Genomic DNA, 6,374 nt, shown 5'->3' with positions numbered 1-6,374 from the left:
TTTGGAACAGATAACAAGAGTGCCGAAAAGAGAAATCTACTTGAAAAGTGTCTGAAGCGAGACATCTAGATTAGAAGTGAACTGCAGTAAGGCAATGGTGGCGTTTCCACATTCGATTATCAATTGAGGAGTTCTTGATATTGTAAGAGATAAATCACAAACTTAATGGAGACAATTGGAACCACTTTGATTGATTCATGTTGGTCACGATGGAATAGTCTGGTAATAAGTCGGGAACTATAGATACTGACCAAATGTTTCAAGTGATTACCGTTTAGGCGACGTAATGATACTGTCACATATAGCGATAAGACTTCGGGAAGAACGAGTACGAAGAAAATGATGTAGAAACATGGTAGCCTGAAATTATGTGATATATATAATGCTGTTTTCCGCGGAGCTGTGCTCCGTTTAATGATTGTTACATCCTGGCCAGAGGGGTTGTCGACAATGAAAATCGGTATAAGCGTGATTGGGAAAGCGTCGATTTTTTGGACAGATAGAATTGACGCCGTGACGACACCCGACGCCATAACTTGTACACCATGTTCATACTTGTACATAACTGATTATCTATCTATTTGTATCGGGTAACACGACATGTTCGTGCACGTGTCCCCGTTTGCGGCTAGAGTACATTTCACATTTTCAATTTCCAATTCGAATCTAAATATTCAATGGTCAATTCAAATTTAACAAATCAGCGGTTGATTTGAATATAAAAATTTAGGGATTGATTCAAGTTCGGAGATATGCAAGGTAATTAAAATTTGAGAATACAATTATTTCAGATATAATAAATATAACATTTTGATCATACTTTTTTTAATTTTAGGAATTTCTATTATCTCGAGTTTCCTTTCTGTTTCTCCATAATTAATTGCCGCAAACGGAGGCCCGTTCTAAACCGCTTTACTATTAGCCGATAAGCGTAGAGTTCGCGAAGCGCAGAAGCAAAAACGAAGGAACAAAATCGACAGAGGATACGAGGCAAAGCGAAGTGATCCAGAGGCAAGGCAAAAAACGATTGAAGAAAAAAATAATGACCGGTCAGGTAACTGAAAGCACCGCCATCGTTTTCTCGCTGTGTTCAGCGTACACGTCAACCATTGTTCGGTGAACGAATATCCACGGGATGTCTACGGAACGAAAGCCACAGTCGATAACCGTTGAATAACTGACCCTCCATTATACGTTGATGAAAGACAATCGTTAATGTATTCGCGTGGAACCGCACATTTTTCACTCGATTTATTAATTCTATATGCTTTCAACGGACCGACCACAAGCGACTGCCACATTGAGCGGAGTTCCTCGAGCCATTGATGGCCCCTCTACGTGCAGAATTCTCAATAAGCGAACAAAATCAAAATAAACTTCGGAGAAATCGAGATTCATTCGGTTTATCGAGGCGTACAATTCTTTAGGCTAAGTCGGTCAGTGGATTTTACAGTAATTTCGAATTCCTTCGCGTAGATGGCGCCACTGTAGCTCGTCATGGCTGTCATACAAGCGACTGACAACAAACAGCCTGTCGGAAAGAAGAGAAGGGACAGAGGAAATTTCTCGTCGAAATGTCACCAGATTTCGTCCTTACGAGAAGACTTGTCTATAAGACGAAGAAGAAAATACGCGCGTTTCTTTATTTCGCAATATCGTTGATTAAGGTTTATTCTCCGCGTTCTCTCACGTTCCACTCGATACGAATCGGTGAAGTAGCGTTTCTCTACGCGAAAGACAATTAATCACGCTCGAGAACCAACTCGTGCAACGAACCAGTATGTTTCCACGATTGTTTTCTCCCAGTTTTCTCGATGTGTCGTTCGCGTTTCTTGCGTTGCGGGGACCAATATTTCGTATGACCGTTGGATTTGACCGTGCCAAAACGGGAAATGGACAGTTAACCACGGTTTCTTCGTTCTTGATTGTTCAGTTTACTCGCGTGATCCCGGTTCGGCGCGATACATTCCCAGAGAATTGAAGACTGACGCTTTAGTTTCGTATTCTATTGTTGCTCTTACGACGGAAAGTGTTACGTGATATCGGTTCACTGCCATTTCGTTTCCTTATTATCGTACTTATCCAACCGTTTTCCAGAGATTCAGGCGACCAGCGAGGGATGGATACCGATCACGAAGATCAAAGATAAAAATTATCGAACAAAAAAGGAATGAAGACGCTTTCTGAATTTAAAAACGAGCAGATACCATCTTTCCAACGAAAGAGCTGCCAAAGAAGAATGAATTACCCTAAAAAATTTACCGGTATTTATATCTCTTATCATAGATCTGTTGCTCGATCAAATAGCAATAACCTAACCTAAAAAAAAAAAAAATGAATAGAACAAAAAGTAAGAAAAAGTAAAATGGAGTCTGTATCCACTCTGTAATGTAAAAATGTGATCCAAATATACCCAGGACATCGAAGACAAACAAGCTAACGCCATAAAGTTTTCTCAGCCAAATGAAAGAGGATTCCTCCCAGAATGGCGAAGCTTACTTGATTTATTACTAGATCAGGTCAGTGCCGAGATCTCGTTTTGGTTACCACTCGCATCCCCGTCGAAGAACCATAAGAATAAGTCGAAGAAGTTCAAGAATGGTCCGCCGGAAGAATCAGCAGCGGGGTTCTCTTTTTTCCCCACGAGTGTAACTTTCATGAGATAAGATATCGCGACGAAACGATCAGGCAAACGTCGTCAGAGGCCAGCGCGAACACTGTGCCTTGCGTTTTCGCCTCTAACCATCATATCCAGCGCGCAACTTCGTTCACCGGGGACGATGAGGTAGCTGAAAGACAGATTTGAGTATTATTATGTCAAATAATTTTGAAATATCTTGTACATTTTGTTACAGACATACGAGGCAATTGTGATGTTATTCATTGATCATTCCTTACCATTTGTTTCACCATTTCAAGATATCCTGCAGTGTAATATTCCTTTCACCGTAAGTTCCTCTACTTCAACATTCAGTCCATCCTTTGGGGATCCTGAAACTGACCAGAATGTTTTGTTTTATTTTTAATTCCACTTTTCACTTATTTTTATTTATTTAATTAATAACTACTTAACGCGAGGAATATTTTGTCTTTATACTAAAACAAAGTCCATATGCTAGGTTTCCTCAAGATAGAAAGCTACTCTGCAAGTCCCAAGTACATTCAGTTGTGACATTATTACAACAAGTCGATAACAAGACTGTCAGTAACGTTGGAAAGAAGGAATAAACGGAAGAGATAACGAACCGCACAAAGGTCCGTGACGCTAAATGCTAAGCACGAATTTTAAATGTTCTAAAAACGAGCCACGGGTTTTCCAAATGGAAATTGAAAATGAACAACGGTGAACGAGCTTGTGCGCAGGAAAAATGTACGGTTTCCCAAATGAGGGCGCGTTGTTCACGTGCACGAGGACAGTAAAGGTTTATTACTACGACAGGCGAACCGATACGCAAACGAAACAGCCCCCCGGTGCAATTTATCGGCGGACCTTTATTGACGTCGCGCATGAAAACGCGACCCGCGTGTTTAGAGACGCCCGCAGAGCGATGACCATCGGCCATGGAATCGCGTGGACGACAAACGAACCGGCCCTTGTAACTCATATCTTCTGAACCATGCCGGATCTACGTTTACCACTCGACTATTGATTCGATCAGAGGAAATTCCGAGAATTCCCGGAAATTCGGTTTAATGTCGTTCCACAATTCTTAAATTTCAGTGATTAAAAGTCGAAATTAATAAACTTTATGTTTTCATAGAACCGAGAGTAGAATTGCGCTAACACATGAAAGTACTCAAATTTTCGAATTATCAAATTTATAAATTTTTAAATCGTCGTATCGTTAAATTATCCAATTTTCTAATTCTGTATTTAAATAATTTTTAACACTCGCAATTATAGATGTCAGATGTTTTAATTTGCAAGTTATTGTGTTGTCAATTTTAAGTTCGCGAAGAGGAATTCATTGCGATTACAGGTCGATGTTCCATGCAGATGGGTGTACGTGTAAATAGACGATGAGCGACTCGATTGTAAATAAACGTAAAATACACACGTACGAGTTTTAACTAATTCTAGATCACGATCTAAGTTAAACGAATAACTATGTAGACGATTAGACATTATTAATTACGATATACTAAAACCATATCTATGAACGCGCTGGGATTAACGAACGGAAGATCGATATTAAGAACAAATGTTATCTCTTGCAGTGACGGTACTTAAATTACTTCATACCTAAATTATAGTCTAAAGTATATAATTAAATTTAGGTTGCAAATGTAACGATACGTTTCAAGGAAACCAAAGTCTTGTGAAGTGTTAGCAAAGTTTTCTCACCAGTAGATAACTATTCAGTTGATTATATTCTCATAAGTACTTACATCTTATGATATTTATTTTGAACCTATTTTTTTAATAATCATCAGGGAATAGTTAATCGAAAATGAAATAATAGAATACTTATTATTCCCATGATTAACAACGGTGACCGTCGAGAAACGATAAACGAAACCAAATGAATTCCAAATATAATGAAAAGGCTAAATGTAAACGACTTCCGGTAAACGCGCGTAGAATTGAGAAAAATTCGCGCGATTCTATGTACATAAGTAAGCGTAAGTGTTGCCGAAAAGATAATCGTAAAAATCAAGAAACTGCACAAGACGATTAAGTTTAATAATCATTTCTTGACAAACTGTTATACGTAAAAAAGCAACAAATGAACGGTCATAAAATAGAGGGAAGAAAAACTGGAATATAAGGCGGAGTGATGTAATCAGGAAGTTTATGAAACGCCGTGGACTGATTTGTACAGCATTTATCTCAGGCCTGTCCATGTATGGAATTCCCAAATCAATTATTCTTCATCATAGCCTCATGGTCTCCGAAAAATAGAATAGTGACAGCGTAAAAGTAATCATATCGTGTAGTGTCGATACTTTAGAGGATAAATTTACAGTACAAAATAAGAAAAAGAAAAAAAAAATTGAAAGGTGCAATGCTAATCAAAGGAACGATTAGAGTACCATCTATGGTGCTACTTACTAACTAACCTTAATTCGCTAATTAGTGTTTATATTTTGTGCTCTAACTTTGTTCGTCGAAGAATCGACATATAATTAACGAATTATCGAGCACTTTCTATGCTATGATAATGGAGACAAAATAAAGAAGATGATTTGGACTTCGAGGATATATCCGGTGAGCAGGCCTGGTTTATCTAGTAGCACAGAAGTTATATGAGTTCCAAACTCTTCCCGAAGACTGCCGAAAACGCTTATTGTTTGAAATGCTTCGGCGCCCCGCAATAATCATCGTTTCAAACGATCAAAAATAAGGAGTAAGCAATAAGTATTGCTTCCTCTGTCATCGTTTTCATACAGGATCACATGGTATGTATCATATACTTGTAACAGTCGGTGTGTTGTCTACTCAATCCCGTTTTTAAGGTTCTCCGTATTCTTAAATTTAACTTCCTTTTATACTCTTGCTTTTTCTATTTTATAAATATTTCTACTCTGGTTTTAATACCAATCTACTTTGAACCAATCAAAATCAAACAATTTGCAACATTACCGACTGTCGATATATTGATATTTAATTTTGAAATTCCTGCATAATCATTCATTCGCATTACAATGAGTGCTTTCAATGTTCTTTCTTTCCATGCACATAATACTTTACTTTTTTTTTGCTCAACACTTTATACTCGACTCGTTCAAAGATTTAATATAGACCTTAGGGATTCTCTGATTTTTTAAATGCATTTCCCACGGCACGAAGTGCGCAGGAATGAATATACATTAAATACCTCGAGACAGCGAAACTATCTCGATTTCTGACATTGTTATTACAAGGAAATAATCATAAACATAAACGAAAGAATACCTTATGAGTAAGAACAAATTATCCAATTTGTTCTACGGTGAGCGTGGAATTAAGAACAGGCCCGACAATAACATGCGCGCATGCGCTCGTACACCATACACGTTTATGAAAGCAAATGTTATGTAAAAATGATTATAGATGCGTCCATCAGGCCGATAATATGTCTTAAACGAAAAAGAAAGAAAGAGAAATCCTCTTTTCACTTAATGAAATGCTCAATGAGATAGTTTTGAGGTACATTACGTTAATGATCTGTACTGAAAATTGGAAAAGACTATTGTAAAATTTTAAATAAAAGACGTTAATAAGTATACCATTCATAATACAACCGTGATAATTAATCGGTCAATATTAATAAGATTGCGTCGTTTGGCCTGAAGGACACTTCTATGGGATTGTTAACGTGAATGATAGAGGATTGATCACCGCCAGACGTAAAAAATTGCAACAGAACCTCCGGAAACATGCTCACACGACA

Source organism: Eufriesea mexicana, unplaced genomic scaffold (assembly GCF_001483705.2).
Source record: "Eufriesea mexicana isolate 0111107269 unplaced genomic scaffold, ASM148370v2 scaffold3780, whole genome shotgun sequence".
NCBI lineage: Eukaryota > Metazoa > Arthropoda > Insecta > Hymenoptera > Apidae > Eufriesea > Eufriesea mexicana.
The sequence above is the reverse complement of the archived record's forward strand: the minus strand, read 5'-3'. Positions refer to the sequence as shown.